The 18365-nt window shown below is 42.0% G+C and overlaps 1 protein-coding gene across 5 annotated transcripts in view; it reads left to right on the top strand.

Moving 5' to 3' along the window:
• Window positions 1–18365, top strand: part of sash1b (SAM and SH3 domain containing 1b) — a 67700-nt gene that overhangs the window by 22235 nt on the left and 27100 nt on the right. The gene's annotated exons all lie outside the window — the stretch shown is intronic.

Below are 18365 nucleotides of genomic sequence, written 5' to 3'. Positions count from 1 at the left end.
AAATACACTTTCATGCTTTGATAAAACTTGAACTGCATGTTACCTACAGTAGAACATAGTGTTGATTATGTTGCTTTTGTAGTTAAATACAAATACTTTAAGATATTTTCTTATATACTATACTGCTAGTCCTAGAGATATAGAATACATTCAGGAAGTATCCCCATTCCGCACCATATTTTGTCCATTAGATGACTGTAATGCGCATCTTGTGGCCGCAAAAGCTTTTTTCTGAGAGCTTTTTCCTGGCAATACCACCTGAGTCCAATCTAATTTAGTGTCCATTAGGGCTCCACAATATATCACAAATTCCTTCATCGCAAAACTCTGCTCGAACTGCAATAAATTGTATATTTACGTGCCATGTATTCATCCTCTGCATATCAATACATTTGACCAATCGTGTGTGTGTGCGTGCGTGCGTGCGTGCGTGCGTGCGTGCGTGTGCAGTATGTTGGTATACTTTATATTGTCAATAGCAGCTGTAACCAGGTGCAATGTTTTCAGTTAAACCATGTTGTTGGATTGGAAATCTAATATTTTTCTTTATATACTGTTCTTTTAAATGCATACATCACATGACAACTTGGACGTACACTGTTGGATTGTATAACTTGGTAGTTTAGAGAAAATTGGACAATGTCAACACTGAAATGTCAGGCACACTGACCTGCTGTGACCTGCACCTCATAATGTCACCCACTAGAGGTGTGTGTGTCTGTGCGTGCGTGCTTGCTTGCATGCGCGGCTGAGAATCATCCAAGTTGACAGATTGCATCTTGCTGGGAGTTTTTTAAATGTCACGAACTGATTAGGTCACTGTTGGTAACTATGTGAGGCTTTGGTATTTCATGCTGTCAGTGAAAGGATGGTGGTAGGTAGTAGTATTACAGGTGACTATTCTGTATACCCTTCGGCTGAACTGTTTCAATCCTTCGTTGGGAATATTGAATTTCCTTGTTCTGATTGTCATTCTTAGGGTCAACTATCAAGAAACACGATTGAACCATCGAATACAAAGATCAAAGGTAACCAGATCATGGTTATGAGCCACTGAGACAGTAATTATTGGTATTTGTTTTAATTGTGGATTAGATACTTACAGTAGAATGAAATTGTCAGGTGTGACAATAAACACTGTTTACTGAAATTCATTTACAATTTAAGCATTTAGTAGATGCTCTCACCAAGAGCGACTTGTGCGTGCCTTGTGCGTGCCAGAGAACAATGTATTGCCTCAAAGAAAACAAAGAAACCTGTCCTGTAGCATCTCCAAATAACATGCTAATGTAACACGCCGGTATGAATTAAACTATAGCCAACTATGCCACCTGAGGAAGTGCCCCAGGAAATATTTATGAAGATATAGCAATGATGAATACCCTGAGTACTTAATGACTCCTCACACAGTTTGTTACAATATTTAAAGGCAGGCAGAAACGTGTGTACAAAAGCTTTTTATTAAATTAGTAGTTCACAATTATGGCAATTAATCAATAATAGTGAAGAGAAGAGAGTCTGCACACAGGTTTGCTCCAATGGTGTTCTTTTATTGAAACACCATAATAATATACACGTTTCGACCGCAGGCGGACTTCATCAGGTGATAAGTGTTAGTATGTGACAACCTCCCTTTTAACTAGGTCGTCACCTGCTTTTTAAACTAATTAATCAATAATAGTCACCAATTAATTATACAGCAATTAAGACATTTCATGATTCAACCATCAGCATATTTCAGCATTCAACAATAAGTATAGATGCATCCACAAAGGATAAAAGTGCAATTAATATAAAGTGCATAGCCAGGGAGATACACATACAGGCCAGTACTGAGGGAAAAGGGAGGTGGGCAGGCCAACCGACCCAGGGTAGTGGCACCCCAAAGGGAGGTGGGCAGGCCAACCGACCCAGGGTAGTGGCACCCCAAAAGGGAGGTGGGCAGGCCAACCGACCCAGGGTAGTGGCACCCCAAAAGCACAGCAAGCTAAAAGAACACCGCAAAAACAGCAAACTGAAACAAAGGGGGGTTACCACTACCACTGGGCAGCCGTCACCTGGCTCCACGTAGCTCCCCATGCAGTAGGCTACTTCACAGCTAAATGCATTTAAAACAGTAGCCCATATTTCAACCACCATAGGCTATCAGGGGTATGGAACTGGTACAGTATCTGCCTATAGTTGCCTCAACCACAATACCAGAATCACAAATAAACTAAACTCCTAAACTCTAATGTTGTTGAAGTAGGACTCATAAAATGTCCCTGGGACCCGTCTAAAAGTCCACCCTTTGAAAGACCACATTGACCTACATCAACCTATTTACATCACTGCTGATGACACTTGCATGGGCAGAGTTCATCTTGTGGTTCAGGAGAATATAGTGTAGAGCGTAGGATCGGATGATAAATCATTCTGAAAATGTGAAAGACATTGCCAAGGACTTGAACCATTTTCTGCAAAGTCCACTTGTGGTTGAGATGATAACCATGTGGAAAGACTTTATGGAACACCTGTGTAACAACAATGGAGAGCTCTCTATTTGCTCTGTTCTGGATTACATACTGTGTACAGTGACGTACAGTGCAGCTCCTTGCTATAATAAGAACCATCGTCCCATCATCCCGTGGTGTCTAATGTCTATGATAAGTTGAATTATGTCATCTCCTACTTTGTTCAAATGACAAACCTCCCAGAGAATCCTCACAGTTAAAGCTGTTTAGTGAATACAATTATGCAGTGGTTGTATTTGGTCTCCCTGCTCTTCTACTGAGAAATCCTGTGGAGGAAGGTCAAATCTCCTGTGGAGGAAGGTCAAATCTCCTGTGGAGGAAGGTCAAATCTTTCCCCATGGAGTACATTTTTTCTCAGTGGTAGAGAATTCAGCACTTACATGGTTGACGTGGGTTCAAATCCCGGGTAGAACGAAAGTTAACGGATTGTAGCTTTAACAAAGACCAAGATGCATCTCACGGTTCAGCCTGAATGCTATGAAGCTTTCGTACATAACAGCTGCGCACTGCAGTGCAATCCTGGGACAATTACGGGCGATGGTGCAAGGCAACAAATCAGCGCTTTGTCATGCAGAGCTACAGCGGCCAAGAATACAGAAAGATGTGGAAGCTGTTTCAGCAATAGTGGTTAACATGGACTATTGGTCAATGTGTTTGCCGAGAAGCAGGACCTCATTAGCATCTCTGTGGCAAAGGCAGGCGCTCTAAGAACATTGCCTGCAACCTGATTAAGGCATATGAGATTGGTGAGCAATGGATGATGAGGACTAAAGGAAGACCCACTAGCAAATGCATTCCATGAAAAGCATGATGTGTAGAAGAGTGAAGTGAAATCAAGTGTGATGATGACCAAACTCCAAAGTCATTAACAACATTTCAGTAGATAGATGAAGTCATGGTACAGAGCAAAGCTACAGGAACGGTTTCTACTATGTACTGTAGTTGTGAAATGCAAATGTTAGCCAGCCAACTACAAAAATTACAAGACGGCACACAAAGCTACTGTAGCACTTGTGCAATACTAGCACATGTTTAGAGTCTAGAGATATACTGTTTATACCTTGCCAAAATAAGGCCTTCTGGCCGATCCACACGGTCACGACTCTTTTCTGTTCTGGCCCCACAGTGGTGGAATGAACTTCCCACTGATGTTAGGACAGCAGAGTCTCTGCCCATATTTCGCCGCAGGTTGAAAACCCACCTCTTCAGGAAACACTACCCTTCCTCTCTGCCTGACCTACTTGTTGTTAACTAGTTGTACGAACGCTTGTTTTCTATTGTTGTATTGTTTATTGGATCTTGTTTAGTCGATACACTTAATTGTTTTAGCTCATGCTCATTTGATTTAGCTATTTTGTCTCATCTGTTTAAGGAAATAGGTAGCTGATATATTGCACTTTTACCTTAGCGCTAGGTATACTCTTGGTTGCTTGTTTTTGCAGAAAATGCACTAAAGACTTCTGGTGATTAGTAGTTTTTGTTCCCTACCTATGTTGAATACACTTATTGTAAGTCGCTTTGGATAAAAGCGTCTGCTAAATGACTGTAATGTAATGTAATGTAATAAGGTGGTAACCATATACAGGCTCACAGACTACACGTCTGAGCACAGGTTTTTTTTATTTTGCCAAATGCGATTGTCCTACACAAACATTAAAATGCCATTGACAATGAATGGACAATTTTGAGTGTTTGTGTAAACACAAACATTGCGTAACACAAACATTGATGACGAAGGTGAGGACGCAAATTGTGATTGGCCAGAATGAGATGATGTATGATGATATACGATAATAAGGACGCCCTTCACTTCACACGGGTGTGATTTGTACTTTTGAACTAGCAAGTTGTTGGCTCCAAGCCCAGTCCGATCACACCCCAAAAGACCACTTTTGGATATACCTGGCTGTAACTAAGTATGGGAGGTGTTTCTTTTGAAGCGAGAAAGAGGTTTGTCTGACTACCTTATACCAGTAACAGATTATCTAGATATGGTATATGTGCACGTTCAGTTCAGTGCACAACTGCACATCAGGTGATGGTCAGCCGGATAGGGTGCCAGCACGAGTGGAGTGCCAAAATTGTGCACAGAAAAACCCTGATTCTGTTTTGTAAGGTAGACCGGCTACACCATGTATGTCTCCTACTCAAATGTACAAGATGAGGAGGGGGGAATAGTCAACGTTGATTATAACCCAACTAGCACATTATTGATTTGGTTGGCTTTCATTAAGGTGCCATTGTAATTGTGTTCTGTGATTGCATTGAATTAGTCCTTAGCTTTGCAAGGGGAATTTCCAAAGCTGTAGGCTAAATAAAAAAAACACACCTGTGTGAAGTGAGGGGCGCTCTTGTCGTCGTACATCATCCAAGGGGAATTTCCAAAGCTGTAGGCTAAATAAAAAAACACACCTGTGTGAAGTGAGGGGCGCTCTTGTCGTCGTACATCATCCAAGGGGAATTTCCAAAGCTGTAGGCTAAATAAAAAAACACACCTGTGTGAAGTGAGGGGCGCTCTTGTCGTCGTACATCATCCAATAAAAAATGAATATACTTCTTCATGAATTAATTTGTCAACTTATGTTATTATCTTTTAACCATGATACAATGTTTTTAAAAAAACTCATTTTCTCGACATGATCATGTAAGATGACAACTGAATTTATGTAATTGGTTAGCCGATATGACGTAAACTTTCCTTTCATTGTCAATGGCATTTAATGTTTATGTTGCCACAAATTTACGTCATATTTCAGGCACATATGACGTAAGTTCTCCTTTCATTGTCGATGGCAAAAGTGAGACGTGACGTGACGAAAAGCTGTATATAGGATGGGCTAGCACCCCTCAAAAATATGCTGATATTTTGTATATTTTTGAGTGGTGTAAACCACTCCTGCAACTGGCTTTGTTAGTCTGTGCTCAAAAAATGAGCATGGTTGCTACGGTCACCCAGTTCACCCGGGTGTGATTTCATTACGTCAGAGCTGATTTCATTACGTCAGAGCTGATCAGGCTATATAATACCTTACACCACTCAGTTCACACGGGTGTGATTTTTTCATATATTGAGTGTTTCATTATATGCCCAATTAGCCACAGAGGTATGTTTGATAGGCCAGCTCAACCGTCCGGGCACCTGGCCAGCCTGATTGCGTGCCGTGGGTTCGACTCCCAATCCCGACGGCCTTTGTCCGTACAAGATAATAATTATCTCGTACGTACAAGATATTATCTTGTACGTACAAGATATTATCTTGTACGTACTTCACACGAGTGGGATTTTGTTTTTTTGTTTCGATTTTGGAGACTCCCTCGATTAATCGGTGGCATCGTTATTTTTAATACATGTAATGCATCTTGGCTGACAGACTCGCATACTAATTCCAGTAAGATGCCCTGAGGACGCGACGCACATCCGCCTGGGTGACGGCAGACTGCTGTCTGGGGGGTCAGATCAACATATGGAATTAATTCTGTACTGGCCATATATGGAGCGTGTTTTGAGTGTACGGGGTTTGATAAGGTCAGATCAACATATGGAATGTCAGAACAGGTCAGCTAGTATTTATTTATAGGTTGCATTTTATAACTGTATGTAAATTAAATGTTAAAAGTAAATAAAAGATAATAATTTAAAAAAAAGAACAGGTCAGCTCCATATATGGAGATCTAAGGGTGGCAGCAGGAGCAGTGTCTTGAATGTACAGGGTTTGATGAGGGCCAGTAAGTCAGGTAAGTATCAGTCAAAATGGAGACATCGAAGAGAAAGGACGGACATGTGGAATGTCAGAACAGGTCAGCTCCATATATAGAGATCTAAAGGGGGGATTTGCCTAGGGCACCATACGAGCTAGAACCAGTCCCGTCACAGGACGTGTGCAGTGCACTGTCCATTGCCACATGACAAACCTTTCCACTAAGTTCTATTGCAAGTCCATATCCAGTAGCTTTTGGAGATATCCTGCTGACAGACAAACGGAATGGGGTGAAAACATAGCCACAGGGCTAACCTTGGCGGGCCACAGGGCTAGCCCTGGAGAGAGCACTAACAACATGTTAAATGTAAACATGAAACATGGCAGTGACACATTGTGATGTATGGCACACCACATCCAAGGGCTAGTGTTACAAATGGTTTCAGAGGCTATTAGAGGTTTCAGTGGTTTAGTGGCAGCGGTGGCCGAACGGATTGCGGAGCGGTCTTGATACCGGAAGGTCGCCAGTTCGAATCAGCGGTCCGACACGTTGAAATTACCACCGCTGAAGTGCCCTTGAACAAGGCATTGAACCACTACGATGAAATGTTCTATGAGCAGGGCCTGGCTGGAAACAAGTTCTTGAGCTTAGCCCAGATACCCTGGGTAAATATAGTAATCATTTCAGTACCTGAGATTTATCACTGTGCCATGCCATCCTTACCACTCATAAATTAAAGTTGATTTCATATTTTGTACACTATTCTGGTTAAAAGTCACATTATTTGTCAGTTTATAGAAGGTTCCATGTGATGTGGCTGCATGCGTTTAGTAGTGGAGACTGTTTAGTAAGGTGCTGAGTTACAGTTTTATATTATATTAGTCTGGGCTCCCTCTCCTCTTATTCAGTGCTCATTCTTTTGTTTATAGTGTCGTTGTATGCCATGTGATCTCATTTGCAGTGGGCAGTTTATGGCTTTTTAGACATTCGTTTTGCTAATACCTACCTACTACACGTCTTTTGGCCTCATTGCATAGGGTGAGAAGTTTGGTCACCTGGAAAAGATATGGGACTAGATCCGCATGTGGAAAGTTGTTTGAGGCACCTACTATGGATGCTTCTAGTGCAGCTCCCTGGGGAGATCCCAGCCGGGGCACGTCCCACTGGGAGGAGGCCACGGGGAAGACCAAGGACCAGAATCCAGATGGATGGATTAAATCTCCTCACTGGCCTTGGGATGCCTAGGGAGTTGGACCCCTAGTATGAAGGGGCTAATGTAGCCCCGGAACTCTGCTGGAACTATTACCCCCGCTACTCCACTCCAGATCAGTGGATGAAGATGTTTGGATGGATTTGAAGGAGAACATTATAATTACTATTTCAGAGAAGGGTCTATTTTAGTAGTACTGTGCCACGAATCACAATTCTTGACTATAATACCTTTCTAGAACAAATCCTTAATCAAACTGATAAAACACATTATTCATGCGCACTGAATTACTCCATTCATCATCTTTTTGTGAATGGACAATTGCCGCACGGCTTCCATCAAGAAATTAGTTTAAATATGGTCTACTGCGCCGTAACCACGGTCAACGCTAATAATGTCATTATAGGCAAAAATGTTACAAACGTATTCCAAAATGACCCCGCCCCTGCCATAATTAAAACAATAGCCGATCCTTTTTTTTCTCTCCCCGAGATGTGATGCGTTGTTGTGAGCTTGTAGTTTTGTTTGTAGCCCGACTGACGATTGACGAATAATAACACATGTGGTGGTTAAATCAGATTCAATCTGCCTGTTTTCTCAATGTTGTTGGCTTTTCCATGAGAGTGCACGTGGATGATTTTTCAGTTGTCCAGAAGGTATTCTCTCCCTTGTCTGTTGCCAAAATCATTTTGGGCCAATTTCCCTTTTAGCACACAAGTGTAAACCTCAGCTGTTTTGACAAATATGTTCCAGTTTGTGAACACTAAATCCTAATCCCGTGAGATCTTTACCAAGATCTCACGGGACATGGTTTAGTTAGACACTTTCTGGTGTTTCAGACAGTGCAGTCTCTTGATGATTTCTATACATTTAGAGTCTGATTAGAACAGATTTACTATATATTCTGGTCACGAATATCACATTATCCCCCATTAACAGTAACTGTTCTAATGGACTGCATTGCTCCTACTGTAGGATTTGACTACCAAGACGTGCCTAGATTATAGATACATCATCTTCATTCTTCAGTGATCTGATGGTTGATGCATGGTTCCCTCTGAGATATTCGGCTTCTGCTCATCCTGCAGCTATACTCCCCCTGTAACAGTGCAGTATAGCAACAGGCGTCTGAATGACATACATGTGTGTCACTCACCTCCAGTGTATGAGGTAATGAGGCCCAGGGCAGAATATGCACTGTAAAATGCAAGGCTATTTTAAGCTTTGTTGGCAGAGGAAGAAGGCATCTGTTGATGACATCCCGCCAGAATTCAACAACCATGGAAATCCGGAGCGACCTGTACATACTGCATTGGAGTGATGTGTCTGAGCAATGAGCATCTGCCATGCTTTGATGTCTTGTTTCCAGGGAGGGAGATGTGCCTTGAAGCACCTGCACTGTAGAATCCTCAATTTAATTTAACACATTTGGTTCCATTTCTAGATTTTGTACACTCTCAGAGAAAAATGAACACTCAGGACGTTACAGTGTGTGCTCTCTAATAGTCTCTATATCCATTGTGTCTGGGGTAGACTAGAGATTAGGACTCTATAATGAAGAAAAAGATTGAAATTGCGCTATTGACAATCCCAATCGACGTGTGTGTGTGTGTGTGTGTGTGTGTGTGTGTGTGTGTGTGTGTGTGTGTGTGTGTGTGTGTGTGTGTGTGTGTGTGTGTGTGTGTGTGTGTGTGTGTGTGTGTGTGTGTGTGTGTGTGTGTGTGTGTGTGTGTGTGTGTGTGTGTGTGTGTGTGTGTGTGTGTGTGTGTGTGGGAAACTATATGCAAAAAGCTCTATATTCTCAACTGATATTCTTGTGTGTGGGGGGGTTATCAGCACAACCAACATTATTTTTGCTTAAATCTGAGTTCTCAGCATAAAATGGAGGATGTGGGTGTTCCAGTGATAGTGGAGGTGGGTTGCCATAAGGAAATGCAGAATGTGCATTTTTGTGAGAAATGGCAGGAAGCTGTGTGTCAGGTATTGTACTAGTCAGCCCAGCAGCATGGACCCTATCAATCCTCTTGTTTCTTCCTGTGTATAGAATACACTGCTTTCTCACTCTAGTTGGGTGCAGTGTTGTTTTTGGCAGCAGATTTTGATTTTAGTTTTTTAGTCACATTTTAGTCACCTGGAATGTTTTAGTGTTAGTCTAGTTTTGTACAGTTGATTTAGTCGAACAAAATCTATTCTGGCAGGCCTTGATGCCGTTTTAATTTCACTTACTGTTTTTTTTTCACTTACTGAAAACGTGCGACTGCGACATGTTGTGAGCTTGTAGATCGGCTATTTTCAGCATGCAATTAATTGTAAAATGACTTATACTGGAACTCTTGTCCACTAGACTAGTCCCTTCCTAACATTGTAGTCTAGTTTTTATTTGTTGACAAAATTATCAGTATATTTAGTCTTAGTTTTAGTCATCATAGCTTAGTTTTCATTTCATTTTCATTTCGTTTTCGTCAGTGAAAAAGGTAGTCGACTAACATTTTTCGTCTTAGTTTTAGTCGACGAAATCAACACTGTTTGGGTGAGCTGAGCAGTCCCCTTACAATAAGACATTTTGTACAGAGAATCTAGAGAAGGTTTATCAAGCACATCATGATAGGCCAGCTCGACCAGCTCTCGTTTGGACTGACCTACTGCGTGGCTTATAGAAGCTGTGTGGTCGGAGATTAAACAATTCATCAATACATATGTATCTATACATACAGTATTTACGCATTGATTGTGCCATGCTTTAATATGTTTCACGTATAGGGCACTGAATATTAGAAAAATCACACCCGTGTGAAGTGAGGGGCGCTCTTATCATCGTACATCATCATGACGTAAAAATAGACACTATGTCTATTTGCTCAGACACTATCATTACTAAAAGGACCGGTCGCTGTCTTTCTGTATACTTCCTTAGCATAGAGCAAGACAGCTGCTCGCTTCGAGCGCCTCCTCACAACGCAACGACGCACGGACAGCCTCACAGCACCTAGCGCCGGACCATACTACAGCTACTCTTGCGTCAGTCGACATAACTTCTTCTTTGGGGAAGCATCGCGGCCAACGCGGGGGTTGCGTGGCACAGGCACCTGAAAGCACCTGCCATACACATGGGCTACATGCACGCTGAAAGCCTGGACACTGACAACGACATGTTACAGCCCTGTGCGCACCCAGCGTGGCTGCGTGACACACTGAACATCACGATCACAACGGAATTCTTATCTGTCGGGGACTCGGGGTGGCCAAATGGAGACGTTTTCTTAACCGCCTACCGTTAGCACGCAACAACAACAGGGTTTAAGTCCACCCGGACAGGGAATTGCCTTGGCAACAGTTACAATACTGTGCACTTTTATATCTGTTGGATCATAACATATGAATACTATAATCCACCACTCGAAGGGGCTAATACAGTCACTAGGAGACAATCCTCCCACATGTGAACACTGGATTGTTGGGACCATATTCACATGGCTGCCATCTTGCCATTAAGTTAATGGCAGGGTGGCAACTTTGTCAATGCAAAAAATTCAAAACAGCCGCTGATTGAATATGGTCTATTGAAGCACCCAGCCAGCTGGAGGTTGCTGCTGCTTGGAAGTGAACCCTTTGTAGAAACATAATTATTTTAGAATTTGTCTGGGCTAATTTGATTTGCAGACAGCAGTGTATTCAGTGGCAGTAGAAGGACATATTGGACCAGAGGCTATCTTTGACTGACTTAAAGACCACCAGTAAAATTCTTCCTTACCATGTGGTAATGTATTACTCATCAGCTGCCCCTCGTCTGACTTGGCTCAAAACAATGTGCTTAATTGCATGACTGAAAATGGTGTCTCTAAATAATATATCTGTCTACTGAAATTCATGGCCTTTTCGTATAAAGGAAATGGTTCATAAAATAGCTTATGTACCATCACCTCAAGACCTCCTTTATGCTACATCACATTTCTCCATAGTTCAGTCATGACTCCAATTTCACATACAGTATGGAGGATAGAAGCCCTACTTTGTGCCTATACTGTATTGCATTTAGCAAGTAATCTATTCTCCATTCAATATCCAAGGAAGTCTAAATGTTATTTAGATTTATAGTGTATATCATATAGGTCTCCTTTTTTAATGCATCATGAAGCAAATGGATAGATTCAGCTTTTGATTGACTCAGCATTAAAGAGAGAAGAGCAAGGGGGAGATGCAGTGAAAGGGAGAGGGGATGAGAAGAAAGAATAAAGGAGAGCGATACATACATGAGGGAGGGAAAAAGGAGGACAAAGAAGGTGGGGAAAATGAGGCTTATGCAAAAATGAGCGCTAAGGACAAAGAGTGCGCGAGATGGTAGTCACGTGGGGAAAGAGAGAGGACATGAAGACAAACGGGTTGGGTTTGAGGTTAGAGAGAGAGGCTTTCAATCAAGGAAACAACTGTGGCCCACTGAAGCTGCACAAAGTGCTGAGGGGGAGAGGGCCCAATTTGAAAGGGCATTAAACCAGAGACAAATAGAAGTGAATTTCAGTTAAGGGCCCACTAGAAAATCCTGTGAGATAGAACAAAGTAAATGGGCGAAGCACAGCAATTCTTTCTGCATTAATGAAGATTTTGTAACATTCCCGTATGATCAGGATGAATTTCAGTTATATGCGAGTCACACATGTTTTTAAAGAGTATGTAGATCCTTTTGGGTGTCTTTTTGGTAGTATTACTGTCAATTTAGAGAAGTGGCTGTGGTTGTAGTAGGGACTGAGTGACCAATGAAAACTGTTTTCAACTTTTCATGTTCTCTGAGTGCTAAAAACATGCTTGGCTTTCAGTGCTGTTTGGAACTCACAACAACATGTTTTATTTACATGCCATGGGCAGGTGGGCAACCCTTGGTGTCGATGCCTGGAGTCTATTTAGGCTATGTGGTATGTGCCTTAACCACCAGGCCATCGGTGCCCCCAGGCAGTGAGTAGGTTATTAATAAATAGATGATGTAACTACATTTAGTAACAATTGATGAATGCGTCCGAATGTCAGACCTGCCTAATTGCTTTGCTTTTGTATTGGATTGTTGTTGACTCCATGCTGTGCTCCATGCTCCAGGTGTGCTACATCCGGTTTCTTCTTTTTTGGGGGGACCGCCCATTCCCACCCGCAGCTATTTGAAAACCACTCTCACATTTGTGTTGGGATCCCACAGGACCTGCGGGATCCCAATGCAAGGCTCTACTCCCAACTATCTACCAGCAAATACGTAGTTAATTTACCATTTGACTTTATTGTACCTCTTGTGGTTTTGGTGCTAAGAGCCAAAGTGTGTAGTGTGTGATATGTAAGTACACTGTATAATGCATGACTCTAATAATTTTTTATCCTCCACTTCTTCCACTTCACTTGCCATGGTTTAAATATTTTGCATTATTAAAGGTTGGTGATAGTTTTTCAACAAGGTCGCTCAGTTCCTGTAAGTGCACTTCAATAGAAATGTACAGTTTATCACTATGGGAGTTTAAGGGTCACCTTTTTGAGGGCTTTGAAGGCCTCCAGCAACAACATTTTGTGACCCAACTGGTTGTGCATTGACATGAAATAAGGAGAACATGCTCAACCTTCTTGATATGAGAAGCTTAACCGGGTGCTGCTGAATCCACAAAATGACTCCAGATTATTTTTTTAAATGTATGAACAGCAGGTATAAGTCATTGTTATCTATTGCTGCACATTTGACGTTCAGGCATAAACCCCTTCTTGAGCATGTACTTTGCGTGCAAGTGAATTGTACGGTACATTGTAGAAGGGGTTTATTCTGAAATTGGGTCAATGCGACAATAAATAAGTGACTTACAGTATATCTGAGTTCTGTCTGTAACATTATTTTTATCTTGTGCATTGATGTGAATATATTTAATGAAGTATATGTAAAGTGAAATGTTAAAAAGTAAATGCCACTTAATACATACATAATAGTCATTACAAACACAATGTGAATATGTTGTACTACATTCAATATTCTATATTGCCAAATAAGTACATTTCAGTTGCCTATGTATACTCAAAATATTCCTTTATTCCTAGTTTAATTGCAATTATATATTTTTACCCCCCCTATCTTAGGGGGAGAGAAGAAAAATCAGCTAAATGTAAGACTGAACATAGATTGAGAAATGTGGCTCAGAGGGTGTTTAAGCTTAACACTTGGCCAGAAGTCGGTGTCACGGAAGAACAAAAATGTGACTAATAGTCACACCTGCCTGTTATAATCAATGTTGGAAGTGCTTTCATTATTGTCCACCACGCAAAAGGCATGGGGGGAGAGAGTATGTTTTGCACTCTGTGTGTGTGTGTGTGTGTGTGTGTGTGTGTGTGTGTGTGTGTGTGTGTGTGTGTGTGTGTGTGTGTGTGTGTGTGTGTGTGTGTGTGTGTGTGTGTGTGTGTGTGTGTGTGGTGTGCGCGCGCGCGCATGCGCCCGTCCGCGTACAGCTATTCTCCGGCACCGTTGGCCCGGTCGATACCAAACTGTGCACACACTGGATGCCAACGACTAATCTCTGCCCCAAATTCTCCACAACGCCCTGTTATAGAGCCACCATGAGGCCGTTTAGAACAAAATGCCTCAAATCATGAACACAGCGTGCGATTTCTGTGAAATTATGCACACACATTCCCACTAGGCTGAGGAAGAAATGACACTTAAACTAAAATAAATCGGCCTCATGGTGGCGCTATGACAGGCCAATTCACGTTCTTACCTATAACTGCACCGATCTGTGTACAACTTTGTAGGCACACTCCATAGAGGCCAAGGAAAAACCTTTGGCCTGCGTTTTTCACATCTGCCGGTTGTAGCGCCACCATGAGGCAGATTTTGGCAAATCATATTTCTGTACATTACTCGTACACATTTTATCCATACATCACGCAAATCGGTATACACTCTCTCCACAGTCATGTGATCAACACAGATCTGTCCATTTTCCCATATTCCATCCCGATTGGCTAAGATTGCCTTCCAAAGTTTGCAGGATTGGTCCATGTTGAACAAAATGCCTCAAATCTTGAACACAGCGTGCGATTTAATGCCACTTAAAAAATCTAATCAGCCTCATGGTGGCGCTATAACAGACCAATTCATGTTTTCACCTACAGTATAACTGCACCGTGTACAACTTTGTATGCGCACTACTAAACATTATGAATACACTGTTACGTGTTATATATTTATTTTTATTGCCCTGTTATACAACCACCAGACGACAGATTATGTCAAAAAATATATATGTACTCCTATACTACTTATATTACTCCTACACATTTTGTGCAAAATGCTAACTTAAAATGCTCACTTATAAAAAACACATTTGCTAGGGAATTAATTGTATTGTTGCATGCTTCTTTACAGCATGCTCAAGCTTCGACAAGTCAAGTCCTAATATACGTTTGTTTGTTTGTTTGTTAGTTACTTAGTTCCTGTATTAGAAGGTCAATCTTGCAAGAAGGAAACACTGAGAGCAAGGCCCCAGCTGGATTGTTTTTATTTGATAATGAGTTTTCAGCTGAACTACTCTGGATTCTCATGCAATTCTCAATATGTTTGGCAGTTAGCTGTGGTTAGGACGGAGCCATTTGTGGATGTTGCGTAGCCTCAATACCTTGGATGTCCTTGGAAAGGCAGAGGAGTAGGTCATCTGAGAGCATGGCAGAGGAAATAAACAAGGTTTGACAAGAGATGTGGTAGTCAGCTCTGTTGGGACATCTCTAGCAGACCCTGTGGTTGTCAAAAGATGTGAGTGCAGTTGGTGAGCCTGTGATTGTCAAAAGATGCAAAGATGCATCTTTTGACAATCACAGGCACACCAACTACTTGCGGGTGTAGTTGGTGAACGGTGTCTCAGGAACAGGGGCTGCTGTACATCGGCATGGCACTGCCAGAAGAGCCTCTGCCATATTTCACTCAGACAGACAGGAGGTAGAGTCATTCTGACAGGGATGGCAGCTCTCTGAAGCAGGTTATGAAGTACCTCTTACACGGTGCACTTTGTAAGCCAGTCTTTTTGAGGGGCGCTGCGCACTAGCCCCTCTTATGCCCAGCTTTGTGTGTTTGTGTGTACCCCACAGCGATGATTTGATTGGCTGAGCACCCCATAGCGATGATTTGATTGGCTGAGCAATGTACGTATTGAGGATAAAATGTGAGGACAGAAAAGTGAGGACGGCACAAGTGATTAGCCGGGTTGAACTTGAGGATAAAAAGTGAAGACAGTAATGGCTAATCACAAGTGATTATCCGGATTGGATTTGAGAATAAAAAGTGAGGATAGAAAAGTGAGGACGCCAATTGTGATTGGATGCTGAGAAGTGAGGACGCCAATTGTGATTGGCCGGAATGTGATGATGTATGATAAGAGTGCCCCTCACTTCACACGGGTGTGATTTTTATTTATTTAAGTCTTTTCCAACACCTCTGTAATATTGTCACGCTAATCAAATGTATAAATTCCTCTGCTGCCCATGTGCTTGCCTTTTACTGCATGTGCTTTTCATGTAAAATTCCAACAAGTGTCCAAAGGGCAGTTCCTTTCCTATGGGACCAATCCACTTTCTGTTATTGTTTTCACCCGGCATAGAATGACCTCATTCCAGGGGCCCCCATAATCTTACACTGCATGATCGACAGCCACACTTGGCCCCTGCTCTGCATCTCATAGGGCAGGGGTTCTCAACCCGTGGGTCGCGACCCCTCGGGGGGTCGCCAAATTATTTTAGGGGGTCCCCAAATTATTCTGCTATTTTTCAATAGCTAAATTATAACAATGCTTAAAACACCAAAAGGGGTTCCCGCCCAAAATGGGTTAAGGTTATTGTAGCAGTCAATTTATATTGGGGGGCGGGGCGGGGGTCCCGAGACATTGCCAAAGCATTTCCGGGGGTCCCCGGCCAAAAACGTTGAGAACCCCTGTCATAGGGGACGTGGGAGGCTTGAGGATCTTGTAGACTTGTTGCGTGTGCTGCTGAATTGATAATACAGCTGGAGACAGTGTGAACTGGCAGCCATGTCTCAGTCACACAAGGGTAATTACCAAATTACCAGAGGGGGGGAGGTCGGATGAAATTATTTCAGCACCTCTGAATTAAACATGCCCCAAGGAATGGGAAGAATCCACAGGCTGATTCATGACAAGATGGAGCATATACTGTAGCAGTGCACAGGGTTCTTTAGAATGTACAATTGAAATCTTTGTTTTGAAAAAAACAACAACATTTGAGTGAAATCTGATGCATTTTTAAGGCGGGGGAATGGTAGGTTATATCTGATATTGATTTAATTACACATGCTCCAAGAAATGGGAACAGTGTGAAGGCTAAAAAAGGGTAAGGTCCACACACTGGATAATGCTATAAAGATTAAAAAAGGTTTTATTAAGGTTCCTTACACCATAGTGGACAGTGTGAAGGTTACCTCACCTTGAGGAGGAATGCTGAACAGTCCAGTGTTCTCTGCAATGGTTTCTTATCATTAAAGGGAATGTTGAGGTTGCTGAAATTTACATTGGCCTCTGTCGATTTACAAAATGAATGGCAGAGTTCCTGAATTTGCTTTAAGAGAGGAACAATGTACAGTACTGGCCGCTTTACTTTAAAACACGGAGCAACCACGCAACTAGGGATATAGGGATAGGAATAATTCACCTAGGCCACAGCACTACTAGAGGAAACACAAAACAATCCAGTATACAGTATAAATGGCATAGTTTCCATGCATGGATCGTGTTACATTTTTAAAGTGATGTCGATGGAATTGATTTCAGCACTGCTGCATTAAACATGTCCCAAGGACAAGGGAAATGCATTAGTTAGCTTAAAATAACTGTTAGGAATTTAAATTAATGTTTAAAATGCCCTTCAGATTTGCTAGATTTAGTGCTTTGGACAAAAGCTTTGCCCTCTGTACACTCTATAACCTCTAAATCTTCTTTAGAGTAATTTTTAAACCACTTAAACCCAATATACTTTGTTTTACATCAAAGTGAAAAGTAACATCTACATACATCCTCATACAGCGATCCGTCCGTTCTGTTGTGAGCTTGTAGATCTGTTACTTTTGCAAGCAAATACATGAACGGTGAACGAACCTACTGTTAAGAGAAGATTTAGGAAATCATTTTTTGCAAGATTTTCAAACGCACGCAAAACTACGGTATGTTTGATCATATCTATTTTGTCTTCCACATCTGATATTACTTTTCTGAGAGGTTGAGATGAGAGACCGGGCTTATATGCAGCTTGTGTGTTGCTGAGTGACGGCACACATGTCACAGTGTGACCCCACTCATCAAATCCATTCCTCATTGGAATATGTCAAAACCCACTTAGCAGCCAGGCATGGCTGGTTAGGCTATTCCTCCTTTCATTAGGGGACCCAAAAGCCTGTCAGTCTAGTCTTGACTGGAATGGCTAGCTGGAACAATTCACATTACGTTCTGTATTGCCATACATTCTGTGGTATCCGATCTGTTTTATCTGTCAGGGACTGAAAATGAGGATATACAGTTTTGCTGTTACTTTTGTATAGTTGAATTGCTTCTTAAATGCACTATATTTGTGCATTTTGTTTATGCATTGTGCATTCATATATATTGTCCCTCTCAAATAAACACTAAGTAAGTAAATACAGGTACAACGCGTAATGCATAACTGGAGGAACCGACTTTCCAAAAAAAGTAAAAACAAAATGCACTTCTTGAAAGCTATCTCTTCGGAGGTCAAAGCTTATGACCATGCTGATGCACCAGCTTGTCACAGATGACAGGAAAGCTGGAGACATGACAAGAGATGAGCTGGCTCGCAGACGGGGCAATGGCATCCATCTCCAGGTCCCCTGTGTGCACCAAGGTGACGGACAGCCCACCGTTGTGTAGCCAGGCGGAAAACTGCCCTTTCTAGCTTTAGCTGTCTTGGCCCCT

Source organism: Electrona antarctica (assembly GCF_951216825.1).
Source record: "Electrona antarctica genome assembly, chromosome: 18".
NCBI lineage: Eukaryota > Metazoa > Chordata > Actinopteri > Myctophiformes > Myctophidae > Electrona > Electrona antarctica.
This window is presented reverse-complemented; position numbering and strand designations above follow the sequence as displayed.